Consider the following 20,725-nt stretch of genomic DNA (forward strand, 5'->3'; position numbering starts at 1 on the left):
GCTGCCCTAGTAACCAAAAAGTACCTAAAAGATTTCATCAAACTCATTGTACACTATTTCAGTTTTTACACAATTTCTTTAAATGTGGGAAGGCTTGAAATAGACTGATAAATAATTGCCCAAATAGGCCTAACACTTTCTAATATCCCATCGTGGAACTTCTTTCAGTACCACCAAAGACATAATTCTGAATTGTAAATGAAAAATAGCAGAATAGCCTCTTTTCCCTCTTCCTTCCATTAAAAAGGTCTACAGTGTAAAGCAACAAAGGAACTCTCATACAGTACAAAAGACGTTTCTCTCACATACCAGATTTGCCCACTCTACTAAGCATGTAACAAGCATTTCTCAAATCATTCCTTTTCAAAACTAGCAAGATGATCTTAAGAACCAAACATGTTACTAGCTAAATCCCCTCAGCTGTTACAGATGGGGTACAGCCAAGTAGGATGGAAAAATATCAATGATTTTTAAAAGAAAGTGACTTTTTATTTAATTCAAATGGTCCTACTATTGTTAAAATGTTTGGGGTTGAAAAACAAATAGAGAAAATCAGCAAAGTACAGTAAAAATTACCCTGCCCAAGAAGATAGCAGCATAGTCCTGATTCTGCCACCAACCAGCTATATGATCTTAGGTAACTCATATAGCTCTTTGGGTCTCAGTTATTTCATATGTAAAGTGACAGGGCTAAACCAACTAATTTTTAGGTTTTCTCCCAAATCTATCACTCAATGTTTTAATGTAAGAACACAGTGGAAAAAGCACTCTGTTTTCTAATTCAGTGCTATTCTTTTGAACTTTGTAGAATTTTTTTTTAAGTTTCATGTATTATGCTTGATCTGCTGTGTCCTTATCTAAATTCATTTTCTACCCAGCATTTTTAATACACTGGTAAGCAGACCTTGATTTTCAAAAAACAGGTTTTTTGTTTGTTTGTTTTAACAATGGTTATCCAATATTCCTGCTCCAGAATGTCAACACCAAATTTCCTAGTTATGGGTGAATCATTGCAGAAATGTTAGCTTATGATAAATTCAATAAAGACAGACTCTGAGCTGCTAGAAGCTGCAGGATCACCTGGACTCACCAGAGACCGCTGAGTATTTAACAGTAGAAGCTTCTTGTGTATATAGACAAAGAAAGAATTAATCTGCAGGAAGGAAAGCATTCTAAATTAAGAACATTTTTGGGAATTAATGGAACAAGAGAAAGCCCATATTATTTTCTGGAATACAAATAATTGAGTTAGCTATATAACCCAATAGTTGAGATTTAATTTAATTTTTGCATAGTAAAATGACATTCAATAACAAAAGGATTTAAAAATGACTCTTTAGTTTTAAAGTGTAACAGAAGTCACACTTGTTTTATTATGACTGTTATTACAGGACCATATTCAGACAATATAAACATTATGTATAAATGAAATAAACATAATAAGTGTTTTATATTTCAGGTATGACACCTTTTGCCAAACTGTATTAAGAAAAATATAGAATTCCAAATAAGCACTGTTACTGTATTGAATTGATGGTGGTAAAATTCGTTGGGACTTCCCATATACAGCCTTCAGTATGCTTCATGGTTTCTATCAATGTCATACTCGATACTTGAAGGCAAAGATTTTCTGTTACTCTTAAGGTACACAGAGAGAATTTAAATTCCATTCCTCTATATACTAAATTCATTTATTTTTTGATATGAAACAAGCACAAAGATAAAATCCTGGGACTATAAAGGAAATTGGAAAAACTTAATTAGTGAAGCAAATACATTAGGTAGTAGGCAGTAATAGCATAGGCAATAAAGCCAAGGAGAATTAAAAACAAATTTCTGCAGCATCCTCCTATGAATGGTATTCTACCTCACTGTCCTTTAATACAACCTGAATTATCAGATAATAGAATGTTTACCTAGCTAAAAGTTTTAACTATGACTAAAGACCAAGGAACATTATAAAAGTACACCCACAATGGCCCTTTTAGTTTGGTTCCATCTCTTACAAACACTTGGTCTATTTTAGATGAAGAAAAAAGGACAGGTATAATCTTGAGAAAAGCTTAAATTTCATAGAGCTAAAAATCACAGTAGCTTTAGCTTTTAATTCTAACCAGAACTTTAACAGAAATATGTCTTGAAGGTTTAGTTCAGCTGATTAATAGCTCCTAAAAAGTTTGCCTGTATCCTCTCATCTATAATAACTCCAATTTTCCAAACACATATTGATTACCTATTATGTGCTAATCTCACTCCCCAAGTCAGGAGAAAGGAAAGCAAGGAAAAATGGATAAGTCAGTCCCCTTCCTCTGAGTGCTCACAGTCATAAATTCAGTACGATCTGAGGGATATGAGTTTTCAGAGGAAGGAATGGATAACTTTGAAGCAAAAGAATGCATGAAACAGAGAAGTCTTTACAAGGTTATATTTGAACAGTGCCTTGAAGGATGCATATAAGAAAAAGAAAAAAAAAACAGGAGGGAATGTCAAAAAACAAATAGCTGTACATACAACATGGAAGCATGAGAAAACAGGGCATAAACAAAGAACTATAGAATTACTAATTTGGTATAATTAGAAGTGGAGTTCCTATGTGGGTGTTGTGAGGGATAAGGCCATAGAGATGGGTGGAGGTCACCTCCAGAGACCTTCAAATGCCATATTAAGGTTCTTTGATGTTGTCCTGAAAGCTATGGGAAGCTATTTCATGATTTTAAACAAGAATGACATGATCAGAATTGTATTTTAGAAGGATCATTCTAACAGCAGTGGGAGAGATGGAAAGGAGGGTGTTAATTTTGGAGTTGGAGAACTACCACAATAATCCTGACAGTAAGTAACAGCACTGAAAGCCATAATTGTATGTCAGCTTCAATTCCCAACTTTTCTCAGAAGCCTAGCAATAGGAATTGAGAAGGACCATTCTATAAGCCACAGTTTTGTTACCCCGATGGGTCAGTAGAACAATGGGTGAAAAAACTTAAGGCTGATGGCAAAATAGTAGTTAAAGTGATGAACAATGAGGTCCAGTCTGGTTAAGAAATGAAGTCAAGCAATAGGCAGGATTTGCCCCCATAATCTCTGCCCCCTAGTGTCATTCCTGTGATCGTGTTCCTTTACATGGCAAAAGGAAGATTATCTAAATTGGCTTAATCTAATCACATGAGTCATTGAAAAGCAGAGAGTTTTGCAGGCTGGTGGCAGAGGGGAAGTCAGAAATTCTGATTCAAAGCACGAGAGTGATTTGATGTGCCATTGCTGACTTTGAGAACGGAAGAAACCATGTGACAAGGAATATAGGCAACCTCAAGGAATTGTATGCAGCTCTGGGTGGCAGACTAAGGTCCGACAGACAGTTGAAAGGAACTGAATTCTACCAACAATCTTCAATGAGCTTGGAAGCAGTTTTTTTTTATTCAATTTTTATTGAGATTATTCACATACCATACAATCATCCAAAGTGTACAATCAGTTGTTCACGGGACATCATATAGTTGGGCATCGATCACCACAATTAATTTTTTTTCAATTTTAGAATATTTTCCTTAATCCAGAAAAGAAATAAAAAGAAAAAATAAAGCTCAAATCCTCCCATACCCCTAATCTCCCTTCCATTATTGACTCATAGTATTGGTATAGTACATTTGTTATTGTTGATGAAAGAATTTTAAGATATTACTAACTGTAGTACATAATTTTCAATAGGTACATTTTTCCCTATAAACCCCTCTATTATTAACTTCTAGTTATAGTGTCATACATCTGTTCTAGTTCATGAAAGAAATTGCTAATTTTTGTACAGTTAATCATGGACATTGTCCACCACAAGATTCACTGTGTTATGCATTCCCACATTTTTAGCCTCCAACTTTCCTTCTGGTGAAATGGGTGACTCTAAACTTCCCATTTCCACCACATTCATAGACCATTCAACATTGTTAGTTATTCTCACAATAATGCACCACTGTCCCATCTGTTCATTTCCAAATGCTTAAGTTCAACCAAGTTAAACATTCTGCTCATAATAAGCAACCACTCCTCATTCATTAGCCTCAATCTATATCTTGGTAATCTTTATCTCATGTCTATGAGTTTATATATTATAATTAGTTCATATCAGTGAGATCATACAACATCTGTCCCACTGTGTCAAAAACTTCACTCAATATAATGTCCTCAAGTTTCATCCATCAACCCATTTTTTGACAGTTTTGTTCATGCACCATATCTTCCATCCTAAGTAAACAATCAATGGCTCCCTGTATAATCCCATAATTATGCATTCACCTCCACCACTATCTACATAAGGACATTTCTATTTCTTCCACAAAGAGGAAGAGTCAAAAAGGTAGAAAGACAAAAGAAAAGGAAAAAAAAAAGAAAAAAATACAGCTAAAAAGCAACAAAAGAAAAGATAAAATTAAAATACAGTACAATAAAAGAGTCAGACAACATTATCAATGCTGAAAATTCCATACTCCTCCCTTATATCCTCCTTATAGGCATTTAGCTTTGGTATATTGTCTTTGTAACATTAAAGGAAGCATAATACAACATTTCTGCTAACTATAGACTCTAGTTTGTATTGATTGTATTTTCCCCCAATACCACCCCATTTTTAACACCTTGCAAGTTTGATATTCATTTTTTCTCCCTCACGTAAAAACATATTTGTATACTTTATCACAATTGTTGACCACTCTAGGTTTCAGTAAGTTATATAGCCCCAGTCTTTATCTTCTCTCTTTCCTTCTGGTGTCCCACATGCCCCTAACCTTCCTCTTTCAACCATACTGACAGTCATCTTTGTTCAGTGTACCCACATTGCTGTGCTACTATCTCCTGAAATTGTGTTCCAAAGCTCTCACTCCTGTCTTTTCCTGTCTGTAGTGCTCCCTTTATATTTCCTGTAGTACAGGTATCTTGTTCACAAACTCTCTCATTTTTCATCAGAGAATACTTTAAACTCTCCCTCATATTTGAGGGACAGTTTTGCCAGATATAGAATTCATAGTTGACAGTTTTTCTCTTTCTGTATCTTAAATATATCAGACCACTGTCTTCTTACCTCCATGGTTTCTACTGAGAAATACATACATAGTCTTATCAAGCTTCCCTTGTATGTGATAGATCTTTTTCTCTTACTGCTTTCGGGATTCTCTCTTTGTCTTTTACATTTGATAGCTGATTATTAAGTGTCTTGGCATAGGTCTATTAAGATCTATTCTGTTTGGGGTATGCTGTGCTTCTTGGATCTGTAATTTTATGTTTTTCATAAGAGATGGGAAATTTTCAGTGATTATTTCCTCCATTACTGCTTCTGCCCCTTTTCCTGTCTCTTCTCCTTCTGGAACACCTGTGACATGTACATTCATATGCTTCATGTTGTCATTCATTTCCCTGAGACGTTGCTCATATTTTTCCATTCTTTTCCTTATCTGTTCTTTTGTGTGTAGGATTTCAGGTGTCTTGTTTTCCAGTTCCTGAATGTTTTCTTCTGCCTTTTGAACTCTGCTGTTGTATGTCTCCATTGTGTTTTTCATCTCTAGTGTTGTGCCTTTCATTTCCATAGGTTCTGCCACTTGTTTTTTTTTTTTTCAAACTTCTAATTCTTCCTTACATTCACCCAGTGTTTTCTTTATATCTTTCACCTCTTTTGCCATATCTTCCCTTAGCTTGTTAAATTGGTTTTTGAATTGATTTAGCATACTTATTTGAAGATCTTTAATTAGTTGTTTCAATTTCTCTGTCCCAGTTAGGGTGTAAGTGTGTTCCTTTGACTGGGCCATATATTTGTTTTTCCTAGTGAGATCTGTAGTTTTTTTTTGTTGTTTAGGCATCTGGTTCTTTGATTTCCCCAATCAGATTTTCCCAGACCAGACCAGGGTCAGGTCTCAGGGAGGGGCTCTATTCAGTATCATGTTTCCCTAAGGGTGTGTGTCTTAGAAGACTGACAGACTTTTCTGTGAGGCCTCTAGCCACTATGCTTTTCATAACCTGCCCAGCAGGTGACGCCTGTTAGCCTGTCACTCCCCACTAGTATAAAGATGTGTGGCCCCTTTAATTCTCAGCTGAAGTTGTTTCTGATTGGATTGTTTTCCCCCAGGCCCTGGGGTCTGAGTTCTGAAGGGAGGGCAGGCACTTGAGGTGGGCCCCATTTCCCTCCTCTTAGGGAAGATACACCCCTTAGGGATTTATCTTATGCACTTGAATTACTCCTTTGTCTCTCTGACTCTGTTAAGTCCACCTTTGCCTGGGTCAGAACGCTGAGAGCTGAAAATGCCTGAGGCATTCTCCACTGAGCCACTCAAATTGAGAGAGAAGAAAGGGGGAAAGAACACCCCTTTTCAGAGCCAGTCCCCTGTCCCTCAGTTTTACCTGTTGGCAAGAGATAGTTCCAGTCTTCTAAGCTTGACTGTCTCCAAAAGCCTCTGTATTTTATTTAATTTTTTTCCATCAGCCCCACCTCCTTTCCACTGGGAGCCACCTCAGGGTACTTTGCAGTTTGCTGGAATTTGTCAGTCTTTGTAGCTTGTATTCAGCAGTCCACATTTGTTAATTAAAACTGCAGTTGGAGCTAGGTTGAGCTATATTCACTTGCACCAGGCTGGGACTGCTGCTTTCTCCCAAAGTGAGGTTTTTCTGCTCAACCTGCCATGGGGAGAGGGGGCTCCTGGCACAATTCCACAGTTTTTACGTACAGTTTTATGCTGCAATCTCAGCCATTCCACCCATTCCAGGCTGGTGAATGATGTGTGGACAGTCATGGTTGTCCCCCAGCAGTTGTTCCAGACTTATTTACTAGTTGCTCTAGAGGACTAACTACATTTCAAACCTCTCTATGCCTCCATCTTGCTCTGCCTCCTGAAGCAGTTTCTTTTATTTCCTGGAGTTTTCAGATAAGAGCCCAGACAAGGTGACATTTTGATTTGGCCTTGTGAGACCCAGAGCACAGAGCCCAACTGAGTCATCTAATATATATAGCTATGAGCTAATAAATGGGTATTGTTTTAAGCTAATAAATCTGTGGTAATTTGTTCCACAGCAAAGAAAACTGATACAAGAGATCAGAAGAGAAGTGAAAGCATCAAAGGATCATGGATATAAGCAGTTCTATTGGGACTGATACAAAGACTTATAAGGACAAGATGTTGCAGTCTAGAAGTAGTTGGAGTTTAGTACTTTAAGGTGGAACAGATAAGATCCAGGTTACCAAAATGGAGAGGAGATAAACATTGGGATCATGGGCCACCATGGATAGTTGTACATGCTGTGGACTGCATAACTCTAGTGAATACCACTCACTTCACAGACATCATAAATTTATATGTTTCTTACAACAATTTTCTTGCAGATGGAAGTAAAGTGCCTTGAGGAAAGAGTGTGTTTTCTAAATCACAAAGAAGTACTACATGAGCCAGCTGATATTTGTTATAAAGTTAAAAATTCAGGTAGAAAGTGGTATAGTGAAATGGTAAAAGTAAAAACTAGGGAATGACAAGTGAATGAGGAGAGTGAGCAAAGTTCTGAAACTAGCTCCATAGAAAAGAAGTAGACCTTATAAGAAGAGAATACTGTGGAACAGCAGAAGTAAGTTCTTACTTCTCCTAAAAGATCACATCTTCTCTAAATCAAGTACTCCCATATATGATGGGCATAAAGTTAAAGCCATTACTGGACCAATGAGTTAATAATAATATAATTATCATTTATTGAATAATTCCATAAAACAGATAATATGCAAACTTTCTAACTTTCTAATTCTTACAACCTACAATTACATGATAATTATATGGTATTTACTAATTGTCTATATTTTACATATAAGAAAACTGAGGCTCAGAGTTAATTACTTGCTTAAGTTCACACAATTAGTAAATATGTGAGGCTAGAATTTGAAGTTGGGTCTTTCTGGAACTTTCCACTTTGCTAAACTTCCTTCCAAGCAGAGAAAATGTGCAGTAGGTGCTTCCTGACCCACTCTATGTTCTAATTATCCAGCGTTTTCACACTGGATGCCTAGAGCCACCCCATGTAGTCCCCCAGTGTACCCTGCTAGTCCTCCAGGCTCTTATCTCCTTCCTTCATCTCTACTGACCTTTAGAGTCCATGTCTGTAGGTGGGCAATTTCTCATGGTATATTACATAGATGGTTGTGCATTGGGCACCCTGACTCTGATACTGCCACAGAAAGCAACCCGAAGTCTGTTTGAGAAGACACCAGCACTTCTTAAACAAAACTAACCCCAGCTTTGCAGTATAATAAGAATAGGCCATACTGGTTCCCAAACTACCTGCAATATTGAGGAATGAAACCACTGAAAACACTCATATGCTCCCTGAAACACCACACATGCACATGTGCACGTGTGTAAACACACATCATGGAACAGAACTGGTCTTTTCAAAAGGCCAAGTTCTAAGCAGCCAACTCTTCAAAGGAAACAGCTGGAATTTGGGAACTGACCTAGATGCCTAGGTTCTAGACTTTACATACACAGCTTTATAATGCTGACTGCAGCATATTGAAGCTAAATATTGATTATAAGGTTGATATTATATCTTGTATCTTTCCATTATAAGACCTGGAATTTTCCCATTTGAAGTTGACTTCATAATGTCCAGGTAGATATAGTTTAATTGAATTCAGTAAGAACAGTAAGCTTATATTCTTACTAGTAATAATTAAGTTGGAAAAAAAATGGACTGAATATTTTACTTTCCCACCCATTTTTTCTTAACTCTTATAGAGATCAAAGAATCAGAAACTTTGGTTACCAGTAAAACCGTATTTTGGATCCTTGCTGTTTCCCCAGGTGATTAATTCCCTGAAGTCATTTTAGAAAGCCTGAACATCATAATTGTTAATAAAGAGTTTTGAAGTTATATGTAATTGTGTGTCAGTAAGAATTAAATATTTGTGCAGAATGCAAAAAAAAAAAACATATTTTGAGTGATATTTCCCTGGGCTAATACCTAAACCACATATCTGCTAGCTACTATTTTCTGGATATGCTGAGCAAATCAGTATATGTGGTGCCAGATCTTTAGCTAATTGCCACAACCCACCATTTGATTTTTAGTTGAAAGCAAAGGCCTTCCCACTTTCTTTTACCCAAACAGCAAATCAAGGATCCGTTTTTTGACCAGGTGATTTTATGTATGGGGTGGTTTTATCAATAAGTTCAATGTGTGATACAGGAATGTACATCCTAGCCTTTTCCAGTTTTCTTTCTCCAATTGAAAAAAGAATCTCTTTCTCAATGATATGGACAGGTCTTATATTTACCTGATAAACTCTTAATGGCATTAAAAGCTGGATTTTCCTGGATGCTGCTTATTGGCTAATGTTGGACCAAATTACCTAATAGTGGGTTTTAATTGAGAGAACTTCTGGGTACTTTAAAGATTTTTAAAAGGAAAGCAAAGAAGAAAAGAGAAGAAGAGGGTAAGCAAGGGAAGAGGTGGAGAGGAGAGAAAAGATCTACAAACAAAAAAGGACCTCTATTTGGAGACATCTGTATTTGTATTCAAAATCCAGAGCAAATTACACCTAACCTCAACCCCTTGATGCCTGCTCCCACCAACATGTGTAGCTGCTTCACCTGCAGACAAGAAAGGCAGAAGAGGAGAAAGGGATTCTATTGCTACCAACCACCCATATCAACTGTTTGTATATTAGTTTCATGTATTTTTAGCACCAACTGGGAACGTCCTTCCCCTCAAACCAAAGTGCACCAGCAGCAAAGTACTGTGAGTATAGACCACCAACCATTTTGGCATACACTAGTTACGACTCTGACTGCATTTAAACCACAATAATTTCTTTGTTCAGAACTGAAGGGAAAGAGTATTTATACATAAGCTATCTTAGTTCTAAAAAACCTGATTTCCATACTAATGAATGACCTAATTTATAGTTAAACAAAAATAACTTATTCTTGGCAAAGGGAATATATATCATCCAGCAAAGAGGCTGATTCAAGAACTCCCCACACCCCATGGCAACCTGGTTTATAAAGCAAATGAGGAACAGACTCCCGGATTGGAAGGGAAAAAAAGATTGTTGAGATCCTCTTGCTTTCTCTCTCATCGCTCATATATTCACATGCACACATACACACACACATACATACACACATACTCCCTCACACACAAATACCACAGACTCCCATGCTCACTTTCATTTGCACATGTGCTCACACCCAAACACTAACACAAACAAAAGCATCAACACCACAGACTCTCACACTTGCACATACTAACTCCCATCCTCTATATTTACTCATTCACACACTTGCACATTCACTCATACCTGCACACTCATGCAGACACACGCAAAGATGCTCACACTTGCACACACTTCTCACACATGCTCACACCTACACAATCACTTGCACTTGTACCCACTCAAACTTGCACTCATGCACGAACACCATTCATCTCATGCTCACTCAACACTCAATTTCACCCACTCACATTTTTTAATATTCATTCACACACACATTCACACACAAGCATCATTCCCTCTCATAGTCTCTCACACTCACTCACATATACTTACCTGTACCTGCTCACACTGCACACACCCACTTGCACAAATGTGCACACACTCAAAGCTTGTTTCCTATTTACTACCAAATTCAGAATGATTTTTGTAACTGCTTTTTCCCTTCTGATTTGAGTCCTGTTGCACCTGTGGAATATCCTTTTACTCCTTGCACTTTCAGATATATAGCAACACTGGTGAACACCTTTACCCAAGCCTCTGGGGCCATATTCACAAACATCAGGCTGACTGCCAGGGCTTGAGGTGGGTGGCAAAGAAGAAAAGGGGAGGAAAGTTATTCTCCTTCTCAATCATATTTTCCAGATAAAAATCCACCCCAAGACTAAGAACAGTGAATTAAAGTCATTTGTTTATCGTCTTTGAATTAAGTCAATTTTAAATGTATCTCAGTGCTCAGAAATTGTGGCTACCAAACATATGCTGATACTGGGTCACGGGGATGACAGAATAGATGGACAATGTAAAAAGAATATTTTGAGCAAGATGATATTGTGAATTGCTTTCATACAAAAATTTTTTTTTTATTAGAGAAGTTGTAGGTTTACAGAACAATCATGCAAAACCAAAAGAGGAACCCCATACACCACCACAGCACCAACACCTTTCATTGGTGTGGAAAATATGTTACAATTGGTGATAGCACATTTTAATAATAGTACGTTTAATGGAAAGTGCATTGTTTAACATAGGGACCTCTGTTTGTGTAGAGTAGATCCATGTTTTTTTTAAATTCTGTTACTATATATACAATGTAACATTTCACCTTTTAATCATATTCAGATTATATACATATATCAGTGACGTGAATCACATGCATAATGTGTTACCATCATGACTATCCATTACCAAAATATTTCCATCACTCCAAACAGGAACCCTGTTTATTTTAAACCTTAATTTCCCATTCCCTATCCCTAGGCTGTCCCCTGGTAACGTATATTCTAGATTCTGACTCTATGAGTTTGCTTATTCTAATTGTTTCAAATCAGTGAGATCAAACAATATTTGTCCTTTTGTGTCTGGCTTATTTCAGTCAACATGATGTGTTCAAGGTTCATCCATGTTGTCACATGAATCAGCACTTCATTCCTTTTTTTCCAGGAGAATAACAGTCCATTGTATGTATATACCATATTTTCTTTATCCGTTCATCAGTTGATGGGCACTTGAGTTGCTTCCAACTTTTGGCAATTATGAATAATGCTGCTTTGATCATTGGTGTATAAATATCTGTTCAAATCCCTTCTTTCAATTCTTTGGGGTATATAGTGAGTAGTAGGATTTCTGAGTCATATGGTAGTTCTACATTTAGCTTTCTTAGGAACCACCAAATTGTCTTCCACAGCAGCTGCACAATTTTACATTGCCGCCAGCAATGAATGAGTGTTCTTATTTCTCAGCATTCTCTCCATTGTTTGCTATTTTCTGTTTGTTTGTTTTTTAATAGCAGCCATTCTAATGGGTGTGAAATGGTATCTCATTGTGGTTTTGATTTGCATTTACATGATGGATAATGATGTTGATCATCTTTTCATGTGCTTTCTGACCATATGTATATTTTCTTTGGAGAGAAGTCTGTTCAACTCTTTTGCCCATTTTTACATTGGGTTTGTCTTTTTGTTGTTGAATTGAAGGATTTCTTTATATATTTTGGATATTAAACCTTTATCAGATATGCTGTTTCCAAATATTTTCTCCCATTGCATAGGTTGTTTAACTTTCATGATAAAGTCCTTTGAGGTGCAAAAGATGTTTTATTTTGATGAGGTCCCATTTATCTATCTTTTTCCTTTTTTCTTGTGCTTTGGGGGCTAAGTCTAAGAAGCCATTGCCTAAAACAAAGTCCTGAATATTTTTCCCTATGTTTTCTTCTAAGAGTTTGTTAGTTCTGGCTCTTATTTTTAGGTTTTTGATCCATTTTGAGTTGTATTTTGTGTACTGAGTTAGGTAACGATCCTCCTTTTTTCTTTGCAAATGGAGATCCAGTTTTCCCAGCACCATTTCTTGAAGAGACTGTGCTTTCCCAATTGGGTGGTCTTTGCCCCATTGTCAAAAATCAGTTGGCCAAAAAGGTGAAAGTTGATTTCTGAGCTCTCAATTCAATTCCACTGGCCTATATTTCTGTCTTTGTGCCATTAATATGTTGTTTTGATTACTGCAACTTTGTAGTAAGTTTTAAGATTGGGAATTGTGAGCCCTCCAACTTCACTCTACATTTTTAAGATGGCTTTGGGTATTTGGGGCCCCTTACCCTTCCATATAAATTTGATGATTGGGTTTCCATTTCTGCAAAGAAGGTTTTTGGTATTTTGATTGGAATTAGATTGAATCTATAAATTGCTTTGGGTAGGATTGACATCTTAATGATATTTAGTCTTCCCATCCATGACCAAGGAACGTCCTTCATTTATTTAGGTCTTCTTTGATTTCCTTTAACAATGTTTTGTTGTTTTCTGTGTACAAGTCCTTTACATCCTTGATTAGAGTTATTCCTAGATATTTGATTTTTAGTTGCTATTGTGAATAGAATTTTCTCTTGATTTATTCTTCCAAATATTTGTTACTCATGTATAAAAATACCAACAATTTTTGGGTGTTGATCTTGTACCCCTACACTTTGCTGAATTGTTTTATTAATTCTAGGAGCTTTGTTGAGGATTTTTCACAATTTTCATTACATAGAATAATATCACCTGAAAATAGGGAAAGTTTTACTTCCTTCATTTCAATTTGGATGTCTTTCATTTCTTTTTCTTGTCTAATTGCTCTGGCTAGAATTTCCAGTACAGTGTTGAATAATGGTCATCACAGTGGGCATTCATGTCTTGTTCCTAATTTTAAAGGGAAAGCTTTCAGTCCTTCACTGTTAAGGAGGATGTTGACTGTGGGCTATTCATATATACCCTTTATCATGTTGAGTGAATTTCCTTCAATTCCTAGTATTCTAAGTGTTTTTATCAAAAAGAGGTGCTGGATTTTGTCAAATGCCTTTTCTGAAGCAATTGAGTTAACCATGTCGGGGAGAGGTTCCTTCCTTGGTTATGTTAATGTGGTGTATTACATTACCTGAAAAAATCTCACTTGGTCATAGTGTGTAATTCTTTTAACATGCTGTGGGACTTTGTTTGCTAGTATTTTGTTGAGGATTTTTGTATCTATATTCATAAGAGATTGGTCTGTAGTTTTCTTTTCTTGTGGTATCTTTATCTGGCTTGGTACGAAGGTGATGTTGGCCTCATAGAATGAATTATGGAATGTTCCCTCCTCTTTCATTTTTTGGAAGAGTTTGAGCAGAATTTGAGTTAAGTCTTCTTGGAATGTTTGGTAGAATTCTCCTGTGAAGCCATCTGGTTCCGGGATTTTTTTCCTTGGGAGATTTTTGATTACTATTTAATCTCTTTAATGGTAATTGGTTTGCTGAAATTCTCTATATCTTCTTTAGTTAATGTAGATAGTTTCTGTGTTTCTAAGAATTTGTCCATTTCATCTAGGTTATCTAATTTATTGGCATACAATTGTTCATAGTGTCCTCTTATAGTCCTTTATTATTCATCATGGTCAGTAGTAATGCCCCCACATTTCATTTCTGATTTTCATTATTTGTATCCTCTCTCTTTTTTCCTTTGTCAGTCTAGCTAAAGTTTTGTCCATTTTATTATCTTTTCCAAGAACCAACATTTGGTTTTGTTGATTCTGTCTATTGTTTCTTGGTTTTCTCTTTTGTTTACCTCCACTCTAACTTTTGTTTTTTCCTTCCTTCTGCTTGCTTTGGGTTTAGTTTTGTCTTCTTTCTCTAGTTCTCCCAGTCTTGATATTAGGTCTCTGATTTGAACTCTTTCTTCTTTTTGAATGCAGGCATTTAGAGCTACAGATTTCCTTCTCAGCACTGCCTTAGCTGTATCCCATAAGTTTTGGTATGTTGTATTTACTTTTGCATTTGCCCCAAGATGTTCCCTAAATTCATTACTGATTTCCTTTTAACACACTGATTGTTTAAGAGTATGTTGTTTAATTTCCACGTTTGTGAGTTTTCCCTTTCTCCCTCTGTTACTGAGTTCTAGTTTCTTTCTGTTGTAGTTGGAGGACATATATTATATGGTTTCCATGTTTTTTTGAATTTATTAAGACTTGTTTTGTGACCCAATGTATTGTCTACCCTGGAGAATGATCTATGTGCAATTGAGCAGAAACAATATTGTTTTTGTTGGATGAAGTATTCTATATATGTCTGTTAGGTTTAGTTGTGTTACAGTATCATTTAAGTCCTGTACTTCCTTATTGATCTTCTGACTAGATGTTCTAACCACTATTGAGAGCAGTGTATTAAAGCCTGCTACTCTTAGTAGAGAACTGTCAATTTCTCCCTTCAAATTTGTCAGTATTTGCTTCATATAATTTTGGGCTCTGTTGTTAGGTATATATATATAATTGTTACATCTTCCTGTTGAATTGTCCCCTTTATCTATATATAATGATCACTTTTTCCCTTGTAAATGTTTTTGATGTAAAGTCTAATTTATCCGATATTAATATAGCCACTCTAACTCTCTTTTGTTTACTACTTGCACAGTTTATATTTTTTCCATCCTTTTACCCTCAAACAACTTGTATCTTTGAGTGAGTATCTCACTGACAACATAAAGTTGGGTCATGTTTTTTATCTATTCTGCCAATCTCTGCCGTTTGACTGGAAAGTTTAAACTATTTGCATTTAAAGTCACTACTGATAATGCAGGGTGTTTCTCTGCCATTTTGCAATTTAACCTTTGTAATTCTTATGCCTTCTTTTCCCTCACTTCCTTTAATGTTTACTTTTATATTTATTTGGTTTTTTTGTTTTACCATGTTGAGTGTCTTGTCCTTTCTATTTGGATACATTTTTCATCTATTTTTCTTGTAGGTACAATGGGGTTATAATTTAACATGCTTATTATATAGCAATCATATCTGGTTGGATATCACCTTAATTTTAATAGCATGCACATATACTCTACCTATACCCCTTTGTCCCCCAACCTTTAATTTTGCACTTGTTACTGCTTACATCTTTGTACATGCTATGTCCAAAACACATCATTGCATTTTATGCATTTGCATTTTAGCATCCATAGGAAGTAATAAGTTGGGTTTCACACCAAACAATACACTGCAATAATACTGTATTTTAAGTTACCCATATGGCTACCTTACCCAGGTCATTATTGCTTTATGCCGCTCTGAACCACTGATGAGTAACCTTCCCTTTCAGTCTGAAGAATTCCCTTTAGCATTGCTTGTAGGGTAGGTCTAGTGGTGATGAATTTGCTCAGCTTTTGTTTATTTGAGAATGTCTTAATCTCTCCCTGTTTAGGTTTGCTAAAGCTGCCAAAATGCAATATACCAGAAATGGACTGTCTTTTACCAATGCAAGTTACAATTCAAAGGCTGTGAAAAATGGCCAGATTAAGGCATCATCAAGAGGATTACAATTCACCTTGAATGGGCTGGGTCACATCTCAATTGAAACAACCTAATCAAAAGGTCCCACCCACAATAGATCTATACAGGGATAGATTAAAAGAACATGGCATTTCTGGGGTATGTAACAGCTTCAAACCAGCACACTTCTTCATTCCTGAAAGAAAGTCTCACAAGATATAAAATTCTTGGCTGGCTGTTTTGTTTCTTTCAGCACTTTAAGTATTTCAACCCACTGACTTCTTGACGATATAGTTTCTAATGAGAAATTGGCATTCAATATAATTGGTACTTCCTTGTACATAATATGTTGCTTTTCTCTTGCAGCTTTCAGAACCCTCTCCTCATCTTTTGTATTCAATGATGTGATCAATACTATGAAGAGCTATACTTTTCTTCATATTTGTCCTGTTTGGTGTTCTCTGGGCTTCTTAGATGTGCATATTCATGTGTTTTGCAAAGTTTAGGAAGGTCTCTGTCACTATGTCTTTGAATATTCCTTCTGCCCTTCTCTCCCTTTCTTTTCCTTCTGAGAATCTCATAATGTATATATTAGTGCAATTGATGGTGTCCCAGAGGAGTCTGAGGCTATTTTCAATTTTTATGCAATTTTATTGAGATATATTCACATACCTTGAGGTCATCCAAAGTGTAAGATCAGTTGTTTATGGTATCATCATTACCACATTCAATTTTTTCAACATTTTCATTACTACAATAAATAAAAATAAAAGTAAAAGTAAAAAAGAACACCCAAAACATCTCATACTCCTTCTGCCCCCCACCATTATTCATTCATTTTTGTCCCCCTTTTTTCTACTTCTCTGTCCATACACCAGATAAAGGGAGTGTGGGCCACAAGGTTTTCACAATTACATAATCCAACCATATAAGCTACATACTTATGCAATCATCTTCAAGAATCAAGGATACTGGATTGCAGTTCAACAGTTTCAGGTATTTTCTTGAAGCTATTCCAATAACACTAAAAACTAAAATGGGGTATCTATATAGCATATAAGAATACCCTCCAGAGTGACCTCTCATCTCCATTTGAAATCTCTCAGCTATTGAAATATCATTTTGTTTCATTTCTCTTCCCCCTTTTGGTCAAGAAGTCATTTTCAATTCCATGGTGTTTGGTCTAGACTCATCCTTGGAAGTCATATCCCACATTGCCAGGGAGATTTAAATCCCTGGGATTTATGTCCCATGTAGGAGGGAGGGCAGGGAGTTTACCTAGAGTGCTGCCTTAGAGAGCGAGGCCACATCTGAGCAACAAAAGAGGTTTACTGGGGCTGACCCTTAAGAATAATTATAAGTAGGATTAGCCTCTCCTTTGCAGTAACAAGCTTCATAAGGGCAAGCTCCAAGATTGAGGCATTGGTCTAATGCAATGGTAGTCCCCAGTGGTTGCAAAAAGATCTGGAAATCCCCAGGTGGGAAAGTTTAATATTTCCAATTTTTCCGCAGTCTCTCATAGGGTCTTTGCTTTTTGTTCTCTACGCAAATTACTCTGGTATGTATTGGGGTTCCATTCCAACCTGTATAAAACAACAAGGTCTCACCTTCTATTCAAGGTTCCATGTAATTATTGTGTTTGAGTAAACTGACCAAACAAGTTACATTATATAGCATGCTACAGAAAATATAGATTTTCCATGAAATAAACATCTCTTCATTTGGTCTCACACAGGAGTTGAAGTTTTAAAACACAATCAATATCATCATTTTCCCTTTAATCTGATATATCTTAGTATTAACCAAGTCAATTTTGTTCATATCTCTTATTAAATCTGATCTCTTTTTCAGCATTTTTAACATTTGCTGTGGGGTAATGCTGACATTCATAGCTGCTGAACTATCACAGAGGATTATGCTATTCATTTCTGGAGCTATACAATCAATCCTGTTGAACCTTATGTACTCCTTCAGCATCAAATGCCCTTTTTCTAACTTCTTTCTATCTCCTGACAACATTAACTCTCAAATTTCATTCATTAGTGACAGTTCATACTAGTCATCCATAGAGTATCTGTCCTTCTGTTTCTGGCTAATTTCACTCAGTGTAATGTCTACTGTCTACTATTTTGTCTTTTGGATTTTATATGTCATATCTTACTTTTATTCTCTCTCTCTCTTTTTACCCTTACTGAAAGTCTACATTTTTACTCTGTTCTCCAAACCTCTCTCTCCTGTCTTTTCCTATTTGTCTGTAGAGCAGGTCTCTTGTTCACAAACTCTCTCAGTGTCTTTTGTCTGAAAATATTTTAAACTCTCCCTCATTATTGAAGGACAGTTTTGCTTCATAGAGAATTCTTGCTTGGCAGTTTTTCTCTTTCAGTATCTTAAATATATCATGCCACTGCCTTTTCACCTTCATGGTTTCCACAGAGAAATCCACTCATAGTCTTACTGAGCTTCTTTGGATGTGATGGATCACATTTCTCTTGCTGTGTTCAGAATTCTCTCTTTGCCATTGACATTGGATAATCTGATTATTATGTGTCTTCAAGTAGGTCTATTTGGATATATTCTGTTTAGGTTAGGCTGCACTTCTTGGATCCGTAATCTTATGTTTTTCACAAGAGATGGATAATTTTCAGTGATTAATTCCTCCATTACTCTTTCTGCCTCTTTTCCCTTCTCTTCTCCCTCTGGGATACTCAAGTCACTTATATCCATATATCCAAGTCACATATATCCATATGCCTCATTCAATTCCCTGAGACCCTGTTTGTATTTTTCCATTCTTTTCCCTATCTTTTCTTTGTTTGTGTAGGATTTCAGATGTTCTGTCCTCTAGTTCATGAATCTTTTCTTCTGCCTCTTCAAATCTGCTATTGTATGTCTCCATTTTGTTTTTCATCTCTTGTATTGTGCCTTTCATTCCCATAAGTTCTGGCAATTGTTTTTTCAAACTTTCAAGTTCTTCCTTATGTTCACCCAATGTCTTCTTTGTGTCCTTCATCTCTTTTCCCATATCTTCCCTCAACTCATTGATTTGATTTTTAATTTATTTAGGAGATATGTTTGATTAATAATCAGTTGTTTCAACTCCTGTATCTCATTTGGCATGTAAGTTTGTTCCTTTGACTGGACCATATCTTCATTTTTTCTAGTGGGGCTCATAATTTTATATTTTCTAGGCATCTTGTTTCCTTGGCTACCCTAATCAGGAAGAGATTGTTATCAGTATCTGGTTTCCCTGAGCATGAGACCTAGCAAGGTGTCAGACTTCCTGTGAGGCCTCTAGATGCTGCTTTTCCTATCCTGCCTACCAGGTGGCACTTGCCAGCCCACAGCTCCCCAGTAGTGTAAAGGGGAACAGTGCCTTTAATTTTCATCAGGCCCTGTCTCCCTGGGGTGCAGTTTAGACCTAGGGTGAGTCAGAAGCCAAACTTAAGCTGTTTCTGTTTTTTTCTTTTTTAACCCAGACCCTAGGATCAGAATTCTCTGAGGGATGGCAGCCACCTGAACTGGGCCTCCCCTCCCCCTTTTCTTAGGGAAGATAAGCCCTTTAAGGGTTTTCCTCTTAGATTTGACTTCTTCCTTTGACTGTCTGCCTATCTTAACTCCACCCTTGTCTGGGTCAGCACTGACAATTGAAAATGTCTGAGGCTTTCTCTAAGTAGCTAATTAGAATGAGAGAAAATAAAAGGAAAAAAGAAAGTAATCCTTTTTTCAGAGCCAGTCTCCAGCCTCCTAGTTACCAGTCAAGAACCAGATTTGGTGCCCAATTCTATGTGCCCCTTTTCTTGGGGCACAGTCCTTTTCCAGTATTTTGAGCTCAGCCTATTCCAAAAGCCTCTGTTTTTATTTATTTACATATTTTTCCATCAGCCCCACCTCCTCTCTGCCAGGCAAAACTTTGGGTTCCTTTCCTTCTTGCTCCAGGTTTATCTGTACTCACAGCTTGTATTCAGTAGTCCAAATTCATTAATTAAAACTGCAGTTGGAGCTTGGTTGAGCTACCTTCTCTTCTTCCTTTTTCCACAGGGAAGTCTTCCAACTCAGCCTACCAAGCCAGTGGGGGAGGGGTGCTAGCTTTACTTACAGTTCTTATGCTGCAATCTCAGCCATTCTACCCATTGCAGACTGTTATATGATGTTTGTCTGGTCACAGATGACCCCAACAGTTGGTCCAGACTGGTACTAGTTGTTGCTGGCTGTATGCTGATGGTTCCAGAGGACTAACTAAATTCCACACCTCCCTATGCTGCCATCTTGCCCCACCTCTATTTTCACTTTTAATAATTCTTTTTCTTTCTGCTCCTCAGACTGACTCATTTCAAGTGCTTTGCCTTCAAGTTCACTGATTCTTCCCTTTCTGAGCTCCAATATGCTCTTGAAACTCTCCCAGGCATTTTTCATTTCAGTTATTGTGGTGTTCAACTCTACCAGTTCTTTTTGGTTCCTTTTTAAAAGTGCTATCTCTTTACTTAGACTCTCATATTGCTTATTCATTGTTTTCATGAAATTCTTTAGCTCTTTCCCTGTAGTTTCTTTCATGTCCTTGAGCATTTTAGAGATTATTTTGAGGTTTTCTTTGGTATCTCCATATTCTGGTCCTTTTTGTTGTTGTTTTCTGTATTTTTATCCTCTTTCTTGAATGGATCATCATCTCCTGTTTTTTTATTTGTCTTGTACTCTTTTTTTTACACACTGTACATTTTAATATTTTAAAATGTTAACTGT

Source organism: Choloepus didactylus, chromosome X (genome assembly GCF_015220235.1).
Source record: "Choloepus didactylus isolate mChoDid1 chromosome X, mChoDid1.pri, whole genome shotgun sequence".
Classification (NCBI taxonomy): domain Eukaryota; kingdom Metazoa; phylum Chordata; class Mammalia; order Pilosa; family Megalonychidae; genus Choloepus; species Choloepus didactylus.